At 46.2% G+C, this 15,218-nt stretch overlaps 1 protein-coding gene and 1 long non-coding RNA gene across 4 annotated transcripts in view; one reads left to right on the top strand and one right to left on the bottom strand.

Moving 5' to 3' along the window:
• The window catches only part of CALN1 (calneuron 1), a 134,517-nt gene that overhangs the window by 95,368 nt on the left and 23,931 nt on the right, over positions 1-15,218 (bottom strand). The window contains exon 1 of one of the 3 annotated variants that reach the window (XM_062631826.1): positions 14,727-15,045. The exons of 1 other annotated variant lie outside the window; for it this stretch is intronic. The gene's annotated coding sequence lies outside the window, so the exon portion shown is untranslated. Of the gene's footprint in view, positions 1-13,062; positions 13,449-14,726; positions 15,046-15,218 lie in introns of those variants that run through there. One more of the 3 variants, XM_062631835.1, reaches the window with a different exon arrangement.
• Positions 13,731-14,420, top strand: LOC134170470 (uncharacterized). Its single transcript, XR_009967275.1, has 2 exons — positions 13,731-13,840; positions 14,169-14,420. It is a non-coding gene; the product is annotated as an uncharacterized LOC134170470 (long non-coding RNA).

Genomic DNA, 15,218 nt, shown 5'->3' with positions numbered 1-15,218 from the left:
GCTGGGCCCAAGAAAGAACATTTTCATCTCACAAATATGACAGCTAAAGAAAAATACTGCTCAATGGGAGGCTGTAGCAGAAAAGTGTTTGCAAACTTAGCAGGTATAAACACCGCAGCCTGGTGAAGGGCAACCATCTGCACAGACAAAAGTGGAAATTACTGTCAGCAGCACTTACACATTGATTTAGGATACACAAGAAAGAGGCAAGTTTGCCAAAGTCAATTGAAATATTAAGAGGAAGATTTGTCATCCCCCTGGCTGGTTTCAATCAGCGCAGCCCCATCATGGGCCTATTGCAATTTCTGCTGTACATTTCCAGCAGATATAAATCAGCAGAGTCAACAGAGCCACCCAGGCACCATCCAAAGATCTGGCCCAGGGTTTCTGCAGGGGCTGGAAGGTGGCCAGGACATGCTGGGCTGTACCACTGGGAGCAGACCATTAAGATAAATTTCTATGGCAACTTTGGCAGATCTCACTCATACCAGTGGGGGACAAAGCCCCTTGGTAACAAACTCCAAGGACGTTCTCACTACAGGCACACTTGCTTTGCCATAAAGAGATAAGTGCCACCTACTGAATCATTCTCCAGCCAACACTACAATTACAAGGATGATCTGGCTTTTACTCAGCCATATGTTCTTACCACAGTCAATAGAAAAAAATATATACACACATATATATGCATTAATTTTGTAACAAATGCCTTCTTGCCTCACTGAGTTAGTAGAAGCTTTAATAGACTCACCAAGAGCAAACTAAGCTCAAGACACAGGAAAGCAAAGAAGAAAAGCCACGAGGTTTCTCTTGCGCTGCTTAGCACGCACCCAGAATTTATCTTGCAGTAATTATGTAAATAAATCCTAATCGCAATTTTAAGTATTTTTATTTGGGAGCCAGTTTCTTCAGCAGCACATTAGAAATCGTAAACAAGGTTTTCTTTTTCATTAAGCCTAGCTGTAATTTCCCAGCACTTGCAGATTAATGTATTTCATTCTGATACATTGCTCACTCTGACAGTGCTCTACACCAAGACAGGAACTTTACCTACCCATAGGGAGACCCATAGGCAATGTCATCTTTGGTACCACAACAATTCCAAACAAACAGGCGGCTGGAGAGACACTTCCAGCCCTTTGCACCATCTTCATTAGCTTCCAGTCCCACCACAGAGTATTCAGGCAACAATCGATCCATGTTTTCACCCAATAATCACACGCCCAGTGTAAAAGCAATTACGCTGATTAACCCTATTGAACAAAAAGATTTAAATCTAACACCTGCAGCAGCCCGGGCAGGCTGAGCTTCTACTGCAAATGCAGTGCGAGATGAGCCCATGAGGCTGGGGACAGCCCTGGGTGAAGGGAGCTCGCCCACCGTTGGAGTAGCTGCAAGCCATGGATTCAGGTGCACTAAACCATTTCAGAAGCCAGTTTCCCTGCCTTTGCTTCTATAGCCGTCTTAAAAAAATGACAATGCATCTCCCTGAGGGCTAAAGTGTTTGAAATCCATTCCCACTTGGGAGCCTGTGATAGGTTTTAGTACTAGGGGTGATGACCCATGATATCTGACTGTGAGAAATCCTAAATTCTACCACCTAAGAGTATTTTTTTTTTTAATTGCAATATTGTTGAACAGAAACCCTGCAGAGATTCAGTAATTCAGCAGCTCTCAGCCTGCCTCCAGTTTTAACAAGAGATGCTCAAAAATGGACCAGTAGCAGCTCCAGCACCAGATGCTCTCACAGCATCCTCACGGCTAAATTGAGGAAGTGTGGACTGGATGACCAGGTAGTGAGGTGGACTGCGAACTGGCTGAAGGAGAGAAGCCAGAGAGTTGTAGTCTATGGGGCTGAGTCTAGTTGGAGGCCTGTAACTAGTGGAGTGCCTCAAGGGTCAGTACTGGGACCAGTATTATTTAATATATTCATCAATGATTTAGATGAGGGAATTGAGTGTACTATCAGCAAGTTTGCTGATGACACTAAGCTGGGAGGAGTGGCTGACACGCCAGAAGGCTGTGCTGCCATCCAGCGAGACCTGGACAGGCTGGAGAGTTGGGCAGGGAATAACGGGATGAAATATAACAAGGGAAAGTGTAGAGTCCTGCATCTGGGCAGGAACAACCCCAGGTTCCAGTATAGGTTGGGGAACGACCTGCTAGAGAGCAGTGTAGGGGAGAGGGACCTGGGGGTCCTAGTGGACGACAGGATGACCATGAGCCAACACTGTGCCCTTGTGGCTAAGAAGGCCAATGGCATCCTGGGGTGTATTAGAAGGGGGGTGGTTAGTAGGTCGAGAGAGGTCCTCCTTCCCCTCTACTCTGCCCTGGTGAGACCCCATCTGGAATATTGTGTCCAGTTCTGGGCCCCTCAGTTCAAGAAGGACAGGGAGCTGCTGGAGAGAGTCCAGCGCAGGGCAACCAAGATGATTAAGGGAGTGGAGCATCTCCCTTATGAGGAAAGACTGAGGGAGCTGGGTCTTTATAGTTTAGAGAAGAGGAGACTGAGGGGTGACCTTATAAGTGTCTATAAATATATAAAGGGGGAGTGTCACGAGGATGGAGCCAGGCTCTACTCAGTGGCAAACAATGATAGGACAAGGGGTAATGGGTGCAAACTGGAACACAAGAGGTTCCACTTAAACTTGAGAAGGAACTTCTTCTCAGTGAGGGTGACGGAACACTGGAACAGGCTGCCCAGGGAGGTTGTGGAGTCTCCTTCCCTGGAGACATTCAAAGCCCGCCTGGACACATTCCTGTGTAACGTTATCTAGGTGTTCCTGCTCTGGCAGGGGGATTGGACTAGATGATCTTTTGAGGTCCCTTCCAATCTCCAGCATACTGTGATACTGTGATACTGTGATGTTCAAACAGGGATGCGCAGCTGCACTTCAGGAGCACTCAGCATCCTGTAGACAGGAACCTGCTGGCAACACCAAGCCTGCACAGAGGCAAAAAACGGCCAGAAGGGGTAATGAAGGGTGTGGGACGTAGGAGCTCACAAGGAAAAGCACCGTGTTTTGCAAATCACCCTGTGTTGAAACACATAAAAAGGTTAATAGAAATATGTAGGTGCCCAATGCCTGTCTGGAAACAAGAGGTCTGTCCTAGCACAGTCAGATCAGTCCAGTCTCATTTTGAATTTAGCCAAAATGTCCATATTAGAAACACGGTAACCTTAAGCTTGCCTGTGGCTGCTCCTTCCAGTGTCAGCGGAGACCCTGAGTAAACTCACACTGGTGCTGATGGGATCCATCCCACACCCAGTGCTCGGGCAGCAGCAGACGCTGATGTGTGCACCTGGAGTGCAGGGTGTGACAGCTTTCTGTGTCTTCATCATGTTAAACTTGAAGCAATGGGCACTCACTTCCTCTGGATGGGAATGGGGACGATGCCCCAGCACTTGCCCTGCTTTTCAGAGCTGCACAACAAGCCCCCAGGCAGGCAGCTAAGCAGTGAGCTTTTCTCTCCATCACCGAGCAGTCAAGACAGACACATCTTCCCCTGAGCAACTCACAAACTGAAAGCACTTTTCAAAGGCATAGTGGGATTTTGGAGCACTGAAATCTCCTTGAATAATATGATGAAAACATTGACATTTAACCAAAAAGCCCTCAAAGAACCCATAAACATGTGTATGGAAATGTTACCATAGTACCTTGCCAAGGTTTCAGTCTCTGTGCCAAGCTCAGCAGCAGGTTACATCCCCCGTAACGCCCGGCGCAGCAGCACTGCCAGCTCTGCTCCTTCCTTTCAGCACAACCACATTTGTGAAATTTAGAGGAGGTTTGTAAGCAATGTCAGGGATAAAAAAGCAGTTACACGATGCTCACATGTCTACACTCGCTCTGCTTTGCATTCACCACCAGCTTCTGTCATATGTCTTTTAAAAAGGCTTTCAGACCCAGTTGAAAATCTACACAACGATTAAACTGGAAGGTTTAGCTTAAATATCAGTCACTGAGATGGAATCAGGATCAATTTGTATCGATCCTGGATCTCTCTTGGTAGTTACCAATTTGGAAAAGATTTCTTGCTAATCTTCCTCCTGTGTGCAGCACAAAATGATGCCCAGGAGTTGATCCTGGTGTTAACAGCCTCAGGCACATAACACACAACACCAATGGCACTGCCTGGGTGTTACACCTAGCCAGTATCTTGTATTTTCTCCATGCAGGTGGAATTGGTAGATCCTGGCTGCTGCCCAGCAGGCTGTGAGCTGGTCTTACTGATCCTCACCCTGGCCCTACAGCTACTGCCCCATGGACATCAAACAGCACAGGCAGAAATGATGCTGGTGGGAAAATATGTTAGGACAATTGAGATCTCTCCACAAATCTGGCTGAGGTTGAGCAGAAGATCCAAGCTGATGGCATGGAAAAACGTGAAAAAATAACATAATACATGAGTGGACAAGCATACATGTGCAGTACAACAGCAGAAGCTTCATTTTCTCAGGAAGCTGGGCTAAAAAACTCAACAGGAATACAGAGAAAATCCATGAAGCAACCAGATGGTAGGGAAACTGGAACAGTAGCTGTAAAGTCCCCCATCTTGCTCTAAAACCCTTTAAAAATTCATCAAATGAAGTAATGGTGTTAAAGATGCTTCTCCCAGGCCAGGGAAATGTTATAACATCCAAAACAAATAAGTGCAGTGGCTTCTAAAAAAATTATCTCCCTTTCCCCAGAGCTGAAGGATTGCCATGATCTTTACAGGTAGTCTGTGTAATATCTGGCTGGATCCAAAGGGAAGAGCAAATAAGGAACTAAATATCACCTGGGAAATTCCTGGGCCATTAGATCTGGCATTCTCTGGGCAGGATGCATCAGTCAGGGGACACAACCAACTTCCCAAAGAGTCTTTCCTGCTATTCTTGTACATCTTCCTTTCATCGCTGTCCATGCACTAGTCCCTTCCCTCCCTCCCAAGGAGACAGTAACAGCTTGAGTCATGATTAGCCCATGCTCTCTGGCATGGGAGCAACATGAACAAACGTGTCCATGCTTGCAGCCAATATAGTTAAGGGACTACAAATCAAGAGTTTTGCTGCAGACACATAGGTTTGGCAAAGTCCTTCATCTAGGAGAAGCACTAAGTCACTTTGTCCCTTATCACCTGCCTTCACTGTTGCTAAAAATAGCTTTAAAGATTAATTTTTTTTTATTTACTTTGTGCAAAAACTTGGCACCTCAAATGCAATATGAGCCCAAGCTCCCAAAGCGAAGTCTGGATAGCCCAAAGAGTTTCATTTTGTCATGGGGAGGATGCAAAGAAGGGGAGCATCAAGAGCTCTGTAATGAGGTGTAAAGATTTAAGCTGCTGCAATAAAATGCAGAAGTCTTTGTTTAATCAGTCTCAATTCTGGTGTGTAGAGAGACACAGGAATGAAAGTGTGCTCAGGCAGATGGCTTTTGCTGTAGCTACAAAACCAATATAAGTGGGTCCTGGAAGGGTGCCTTGGGATTGAGAAAAATAAGATCTGGTGCATAGGGAGCCTTAAAAGAAAGCCCTAAAATAGATCCTCCCAGGGAGGAAAATCTTTGAGGAAATTTGTATTTTCCAACTATTGATACCAATAAATCGAAATTCCCCAAAACACATGGAAAGGCACATTTGAGCTATATATAAACATATCTATTGCAGGAAGAGAAAGACAAGAGCCTCCCTGCTCCCAGCCCGCCTCGGCAGCCTGCACAGAGCAGTAAACACACCGGACCATTTTTGGAAGCCAAATTTCCTCAGACTGCAATGCAAAGTCATTGGGCTGTGAGTGCAAGTGAGACCTAAACCTTCCTCTTGAAGAGTTTTTCTTTTACTTCTGGAAAACTGGAGTGCTCTCACTTTCTGGGAGCAGGGCTGGTTATCACAAGGCATTAACACATGACTTTTCAGGACATTAATTTAATACCTTTTGCAAAGATGTATGGTTTGCAACCATGAGTCCTTAATACACAGTGCACAGACACACATGTGAGATTCACTATGTATTTGCTGGTGGTGCCACAAGTAGAGACTAAAACTGGACACTGAGAATACTTTCAGCCCTGACCCTCCATACCCACATCTACCCTCATCCTTATCACACTGTACACAGCATTCCTGCTGTATGTAATGATTTATTGGCATAAATCCAAGAAAATACCCCTTGTTTCAGAAAATGACTAAATAAAGGAGATCTCCTTGCTGGTAAATACTGGGTTGGAATACTAGCAATAAAGTTCCCCATGGTAATCTATGGGGAAAGGGTTTTAAAACCCTTAGACCATTTTCAGCATTTCAAGATGCAAGATGGAAAAAAGTCCTCTGAAATATAGAAAACAAGATCTGAGTGACAAGTCTAACGGATATAGTGCCACACAGCCACTTCATGAGAGACAGACTTCCTGGTTCGAGGACTACAAAGCAATAGGAGCTTCAGATGGGTTTGTGCTTTCTTTTTTCCCCACCTTCTCCAGAAAACTTGAAATTAAAAAGAGGAAGGTCACTTGAAAAGACATCACGTCGCTAAACAACTGATGCTTCATGGCTGCCTTTGAATTCTGCGTGGCAGAAAGGAAGAGCTGCGGATGCCAGGTCAAGTACAAAATATACACGTTTTTCTCTGAAAGCTGAACATGTGAGAGCACAGTAGGACAATTTAAAACCATAGTTGCTGTTTGTTATTTTTTAACTACGGCCCAAGCTGATCCTCGGCTTAAACTGCCTGGAGGAGAGGACTGCAAGGACTTGATAGCTCTGTTATCTCCAGGGCAAGGGCATCACACTCTAAAGGGATAAAGACCCCTTTCCATTCCCAAATGGGCTTAAACCTGCATAACTAAAGACCAGTCATTCATAAAGGCTCACCAGCATTTCATCCATTCACCCAAGCTCCTCTTAGCCCCCAAACTCATCTTCGTCTTCCACAGCCAGCAATCCTTAGCTTTTTTGCTGCCCTCTCCCACTTTCTGCCACTGAGCCACTTTCTGCTACTGCTGCCCCCAGCCTCTGCTGCCCAAGGGGTTAAGTTTAGCCAGGGTTAGTAAAACTTCCCCATCTTCACCTGAACCACAGTTGGTTTGAAAGCTTCTGAGCTGATATTAAAAGCTAACAGAAAAGTCAGCAACAAAACAAAAATCTCTGAATTTCCCTCTCTTCCCCCTTCAATAATTCATCTGGAAAGATGAAAAGATCAGTTTGGAAATGGAGCTTTTATCCCTTGGGAACCTGCAGCATGCATGCACCACCCTACTGCTCCCTCCTATGGGTTCAGCTCTTCTATAAGACAACAGGACCCATACCGTGCATCATCCAGGGGCTTCAAAGAAAAGACTGATGGCATGGCAAAAGTTTATGAGAGAAAAACAATGCAGGCTACTAAAAAGCTCTAAAATCTCCAGGCAAAGGGCTTCTGTGGCTGGAAGCTGAAGGCTATAAACATACAAATTAGAAATTAAGCAAGAATTTCTAATGGCAAAGGTGATTAACCATTGGAAAAAACTACCTTGCTGTCTCCCTGACAAGACCAGATGCCTTACTGGAAGACACGCTTTAGCGAGTGCAAGCTACCAAGCTTGGTATTGGAGTCAACAGGGTGAAATCTAATGGCTTGTGATATGTTGGTCTCCAGATTAGATGCTCCGACACTCCTCCAGGGCCCTAAAATCCAGGAGTCTGTGAAGGCACCCCAAGGGGCTGAGCATCATCAATGCCGAGATGATGCCACCTGCAGCTGGTAGACCTGCCAGCTCCTTAACACTGTCCCAGGCACCTTCCACCTCACCTTCAGTTCATTTTTCCCTTTCCAAAACTGCCCAATTAATACTGCCAAGGGGAGAAATGACCACCCTGTGCCTACCCCAGGGATACCTTGCCAGCATGCAGCAGGGACTTCTCCTGCCCTCACCCATGCAATCAGCTTCCCCATCACTCAGGAGATGGAGGTGAGGACAAAGTCAACATGAAGCACTTTTAGCTGAGCACGCATGGCAAGTCAGTGGTGCCAGAAAGGCTTTGTACCATCACCCGCATCTGCTCAGACAATTACACCAACAAAACCATCGGATTTTTTTCTGGAACACCCAGCTCATTTTTTTCCAAGTAGATGAACACAAGAAGATAATAGAGATCTAACTGATAGAGCATAGAGTAACAAGGTCCTTGTTGGCAGTAAGAAAAAAGTACCACAGGCACGTTAGCTGAGATGAAGAGAATGTCAAAACAGTGAGGAAGTGTCCCCTGTGTCCCTATAATGCGTTTTCAACACATTTCCCTGCTCTGTTCAACCATTTCCTCCTCCACTCACAACTGTTGAGGGCTTGCTTATTGAGAGTGTCTTGAGGACAGTTTTCTGACCATGCTTCTGTTCATCTAATCATGTCCAGTTGCCTTCAATTCACAGGCATAAATCAGACATGAAGACGTTATTAACAGAGATTCCTGGCACCCCCAGCACACTGAGCAAGCATCCTATTTAAGAAAACAATATACAATGGATTATTCATAACAGACCAAGTGCGTCACAAATGAGTAATTATAAACATGAAATGTATCAATAATGACAATTTTTTTACAGCAAAGTAACGCACTGCAAATAGCCTGTTGGTTGATTATGTATTATTAATGAAATGCTAAAACATTTAAGATTTTTAACAGGACAGTTAATTACTCCCAGTAAATATGACTTATGCCAGGCCTCTTCTTTAAAGGAGGCTTTTGGACATCTGGTGAGGGTTATTTTTTAAAAGCAATAGCTGAGGGTTCCTACAGAAAGTTCCCAGGAGCTATGAGGACTGAAGCCATCAACACACATAAATAAGCAAGAAGGAAATTAAAGAGGTGAGGATAACCCAAACACTGGAATAATCATATAAATAAAGGTGGATCACAGTGCAAGATTCAAAACAAGACACACTACAGGCATTTTCCCACTGCCAACATTCAGGGCTACTAGTTTCCTTGAGAAAGTGTCTTCATAAAAAAAACTGTGGCCCAGCTTTAAAAGAGGATCCAAATCTAAAAACAGCATCCCAGTTTACTTGCCTGGAGAGGGTCAACTGACCCAAATGAAGACCTGCCCCAACAAGAAGTTTCCAGAACCACCAGGCTGGTTATTGTTAACTGCTATTAAGCCAGGAATGGGCTATGGTGAGAAAGGGTTCAGAGACTGTTGTGTTCATGGCACCACTTCATGCAGATAACTGGAAGCATCAGCTGCAGGATGCACAGGACTTGCAACACTACTGCCAAAGGTGGCCAGGGTATCCATGAAATAGTGCATTGCCCAGGCAGAGCAGCTGTTTAACACCAACCACTACCCTATATTGATGCTTATAGGAGCTATATAGGTAGATCCCAAACCTGCAATGACATCTAGGCATGCACAGAAGTCAGCAGAAATGGAACTTCTTCATAAGGTAAGCCCTGGAGCTCCAATGCTGCAAAGCTCTGAAGCACACCCTAGGCTCAGCAGGATCTGAGCACATGCTAGAGCACCTCATCATCCAAGACCTTAATTCACAATAAACCAAGTACTATCAGAGAGAGCTGAGCTGCCTCGAGAAAGCCTGCACTTCTTCCTTTGTGAGCTACTGGTCTTTGGAAGATTATAGTAAAGCTGTTCCAAGAAACCAAAATGATCATTTCCTGCTGGAGCTCAGTATTTAGCTCTTGGGGTGGCACAAATTACAGCATCCTTATTTTTATTTCAGTATTTATTTGAAGGGAATGTACAACAGAAATCTGATGCTGGCTGTATTTTAAACCCACGAGCACTCTGTAAACAAGTTAGACCCAGAGAGATTTGCATGTTTCTTCTTGAAACATAAGGAGAAGCAGCGAGACTGAATAATTGAAAACAGTTATGGGGACTTCATTTTCTTGTTTTTCCTGGGATTTGCTCTTGGGCTGGCTACTCCCAACTTTAATACCTGGCAGGGATGATCAACTATTTGGAATCTCATTTGCATTACAGTTGATATGCGACAGCTTTCCATGGGGAAATCACTGCCCCCGCAGAGGTCAACAATTTGCAGGAAAAAAGGGTAGAGAGGACATTTTTCTTAAAGTGCAGCTTTTAAAAGGGGTCAGAGCAGAGTGCTTAAGATCAAGGATGAAAACATAAATATATCTCAAAAAACACATTACTGTGACATCTTTGGTAGCCTCTGGAAATGCCCTCAAACCCTTTGAAAAGCTTGACAATTACTGGCACAAACTTGGCTGGGTCTTCAAACACATGCCTATGGGGCACACTTCCCTTGGGGGGGGCACAGCAATCATGGGAGACAATGGCAAAATTCCGGTTACCTTCACTGGGACAGGTTGCAAGCACCAGCAGTGCTCATCCAAGCCAATGGGCTATTTGCTTAGCTGTTTGCCTAAGGCTTTGCAGGATTGGGTAACCCTTCAAACTGATGGTCGTATCTATGCAAACAGCTATGGTCCTGCAAACAGAGGAGAATGAAGAAAACCTCATTGAAGTGGATCAGTCCTGGTGCAGGCAGCAAGCTCACTGCAACTCATTAACTTCAGCGAGGCTCTGCCTTACTGACCTCTTTGCAGAATCAAGCCCCTGGCAGGAACATGTATAAGACGCAATGAGGATTTAGGTTAGGAAGGAATAAAGCCAAACTGGAATTTGTGCAGAGTATCAGTGGATGCTGTTCCCTCAACTGAACAAGCTTCCAGCTTCTAGGGTTGCTCACGTTACTGTTTAACGTGCCAGCATCAAGGATAAAAAGATCCTGAGGAAACTATTTGCACACAGCAGCTCTCTACAAGCACACATGCCCACCACAATGTCACCTGTGCCATCCCAGGCACTTGGGATCCCCCAGGACACAGAGTGACTGCAGGCAAAGCAGCCACATTTTGACCCTTGCCTACATTTACAAATAGCCAAAACCCTCCTGCAGGCACCACAGGGAAGAACTTCAATAAACACACAGGATGATGAAGGAAATACAGAAGGGTGAGGGAAATGGACATCTTAGCCCCAGAACAGCACCTCCAGCAACGTCTTCCCAGTGCTGCTAGGTACCAGTGCAGTGCTGGTGGTTCAGACACAAACACAGCAGCACCCATGCCTTGACACCCTACTTTGCAATGCCTACACCCCAGGAGGTTGGCTGAGATGCCACACAGCAGGGTATGGCCACAGGCAACAAACAGTGTGGATCCAAGACCTCCATCCAGGTTAAATGGCTCGATAATGCATGAAAAAGGGAGGTATATGCTGCCTGAAAGCTTCATCTGTGAACGGACCTGATGACAGCATACAGTGCAGATGTTTAAGGTTTTCTTTTATCATGCTGTAAAAATGTATATACAATTATGCCCAGTAAGCCTCCATAAGCAGACATTAAGTTCAAGGAATGAGAGGGCATCTTTATAACCACCCACTGAATTTCTATACATTTTGTGTCCTGCCCATGGTCTTAGGTTCAACAGACTAAATCCACACTGTGGCTTTAATTACCACTTGCTTAATGTCTTTATTCTGAGAAATATTTTCATGCTTTTATCAAAGTAGACTGTGTTTAATTAGAAGCAGACCTATAAAGCAGTTTGTTTCTATTGCCCTTTTCTCATGATAGCCCAAGTACTATTGCATAATACCCAGTATTTACTTTAGTTTCTTGCTTACACTTTTAACACTCATAGGTTAAAAATACAGTCAAAGGCTACTCAGTCTTGCAAAGCTTCTCCATGCCTATCAGCTCCCCAGTTAACGGCTGAGCTAACTAATATATCTTTAGCTGTGGAGTGTATAAAACTGACTTGGTATTGGTTACAGGACTCAAAAATCATTTGACTTTACCTTAGCAAGCCACCTGGTTAAAATAAATGGTCCCAGATCCATTCAGTATTCCCAGCATATTGTGAAAAGGCTCTGCCTGTTTCATTTTACATTGCTTAATAGGTTGCCTGGAATATTTCATGCTGAATCAATAAAGCTATATGTGCACAAATCGACCAAAATTATGTTTGTTAGTATTGCTAATATAAGTAGCTTCTCAATGGGTATTTTGTTCAGTTTACAGCAACTCTGGAAGACAAGACATGCAGAGCACTACCACCTTGCTACTGGTCAAGGAATGATTTTTGCTTAGAAATTAGGCCATTTCAAGAGAAATGAAATGAAATGAGAGGACTTGCATTGCATTGTAACTTACAGGGGAAGGTTTTCTGGAGGCTGTGGGAGATGCATGGGACCAGCCATTTACAAGTACCAAGCCTGGACTGGGATTTAGTCTGTTGAAGGGAAGCCTGAACAACTGGCTACAAAAACGTTGTTTATATATCCATCTATATTTATACATACCCATATATTATGATATTATAGGAACACACTGCATCAGCATAATCCTCAAGCACATTATAACTGGATAAAAACTGCATGATAATGAAGTCAGGGAGAGTGTGAGTACAGAGAGAGTAGGTACGGCCCTGCTCCCTGCACAGCTGAGACAGGAAAGGATGGGGATTTTGGTTAAATTAGCACCTGGGCAAACTATTTCACATTAAATGTTATTCTTTCTCTCTGCAAGCTAGGTTTCTCCCTGGGATTCACTAGCAGGGAGATGCTCGCACAGTGGGTTTGTTCACTGATGAACTCCATTAGTGTGTAGGATCAGGCCAGGGCCTGATCCTTCCCCATGGAAAAGTTAAAGGAAGGTGTTGTGAGAACCAGGCAAGGTCTACACATCACCGAAGAGCACAGCACCAGAAGCCAGCTCCTGCAGGACAAGCCCTCCTACATATAATACTACGAGCTCTCCACCACCTTCCCCATCCCTCACTGGCCAACTGGGATTCTGATTGGTGATACACAAACTGCCTCTCCAGAGCCAAGGCAAAGCGTTTATCTATGGGTACAGTGCAGACTCTGGGGAAAGAGTTAAGCATCCACAAAGACTCCAAAAACTGAAAAGATCAAGCTTCCCCTATCAAACCCTTCCCAGAAACAAACATTCATGCCAGTGGGGAAAGGACACATGCGAAGACCCTTTCCCTCTACAAAAGAAGCCAGCTGGAATATTCCTTGTTTAAGAAAATAGCATTGGGAGCTCTTACCTGGTAAAATTTGTGTTCCCAGCTACCAGCACACCTACAGCACCAGGCTCTCATGGGGCATCACGCAAGGGTGCAACAGCGGATTGGTGCAGATCATGGAAGTTTACAGCCAGAAGCAAAGAAAAGCCAAAAACCAAACACAAAACAAAACAAAAAATCCCCCAAAAGCCACAACATGACCCAAATGATATCCCTGCAATGGTTGTCTCATTACAAACAAGATGAGATGAAGGAGGAGTTTTTTACTTGCTCTGAGGCATCATATGGAGCTTAATCACAGGCAGTTACGTATATGGTTCTTTTGGCCTTCAATCAAGAGTGTCATTTCAGTGGCAGCTGCCTACGTGATGTAAGCCACCTGGGTGATCCAGTCCTTTGCCAATCACGGCCTTGTGCAGCTATTTTACAGCTGAACAATGGGGAAATCTGATTTCCCAGGCAATGAGGAGATCCTCTTGTAGTCCAGCAAGCACATTGAGTGAGACAGGATCGCGCACCTCTCCTCCAGTGGAGTTACAGGCAACCACAGCCCGGGCAGACCTCAGCAAGCAGCTCCCTCAGCTGATCTCGTCCTGCTATCATTTCCCGACGGAGCCCGTCTGTATCCTGATGACTTTCAGCACACTCCAAAAGCCACCGAGAGCCGAGAACAAGCTTGCAAGCACAGCGTGACAAGCTTGCAAGAACAGCGCGACACAGTGCAGCGTAGACTAAGGGGGATGTAGCTGCTACATGGAAAACAGTCAAACTTGGTGGGTGGAAAAGGTCTGAGCTGCTGGTGAGTAACAGGAGAAGCAGCTCACACTCAGGACACCAGCAAAGCATGGCAGCTCAGCTTTCCTTAATGCATTCCTTTTTGCTGCTCAAGTGGGGAAATCAGGAGGCAATCACTGCAAATCTATTAAATCTGGTGATTGAAATTATATCGGAAATAAAACGAGGTTGGGCTGAATACATTAAAGCTATTAGCAGGCATCTGGGTGACAGGCAGGGCTTTCTTTGGGAACCTTTTGGTTGCCGACAGCGGCATCAGGAGGTGTTTGGGGCCAAATTCCTCTGTCGGGTACGATTTTGACAGATTCATTAAGACCCATTTATTCAAACAGATGGTGGATGCTCTCTCTGCCCTGGGATCTTCACTCTTACCTAACTCCACAAGAGCAGGACACTGCATAGATACCGAGCACTCATTACATCACCCACGGCATGGACAAGGCAAGAGGCCCAGAAATGAAGAAAAAGAGGTTTTTTTTTGGCAATAAAAAGTGATGTTACACTGCTCCATGGCAACTTGCCTTCCCCTCTTCACAAACATGCGTGGGGACCAAACACCGAAAGGGAAGGGGGGGGGGGGGGGGGGGGGAAAAACCACCCATGAACAAACCATACACACGGAGGGATGGGGTACCAAGGGATGGCTGGAGGGGAAGCGCATCCACACCCGCAGACCCCCCCCCCCCTCACCCCAAACGCCATCCCCGAACCGCGCTGCACCCCGCTGGGGACCGCCCCGTCTGAGCCAGACGGTGGGGCTAGGGGAGCCCACGCTGTGGCCAACAGGTCTGTCACCCGTAGAGCACGGGTTGCCCCCCACCCGGGGACCGCGTGGAGCAGCTGATGCTCCCCATGCTTCGCTGTGGGTTCTCCCCGCCTCCTCCACTCACCTCTCCACCAGCCGGCTCCTCCGCCACAGGTTTACTCGGCTCCTCTTCCCCCCCCAACCCCCCACCCCCCTTCCTCTAGATCGCTCCTGACCGAGTTATTCAGAGGAGGATGGAGGAAGGAGGCAGAGAAAGAGAGATTCGAGAGGGGGGTGGGGGGGGATTAAATGAAATAAATACAATACAATTCAATTAAAAATGGGATGGAAATAGGTAGTGCCGAAGGCTAATGCCGAGCGCGGGGCGGCGCGCTGCGGCTCAGCCCCCCCATGGCCCCGCCGAGCCCCTCCGCGCCGCCCCGCGCTCCCCCCCGGCAGCCCCGGCCAGGGCGGCGGCGCAACGCCCGCCCGGGGAACACCCCCCTCCGCCGCGGCCCACCTTGCGGCAGGCCCCCGCTAACCCCTTCCTGGCCGGCACCTCCGTGCTTCGTTCATTTCCACCCCTCCACGAAACCCACGAGGGAAGCGGAGTGCAAGGGAGAGGGACCAGCTGCCC

The sequence above is a fragment of the Pezoporus occidentalis genome, unplaced genomic scaffold, assembly GCF_034315485.1.
Source record: "Pezoporus occidentalis ecotype Australia unplaced genomic scaffold, CSIRO_AGI_Poc_V1 ctg110, whole genome shotgun sequence".
Classification (NCBI taxonomy): domain Eukaryota; kingdom Metazoa; phylum Chordata; class Aves; order Psittaciformes; family Psittacidae; genus Pezoporus; species Pezoporus occidentalis.
This window is presented reverse-complemented; position numbering and strand designations above follow the sequence as displayed.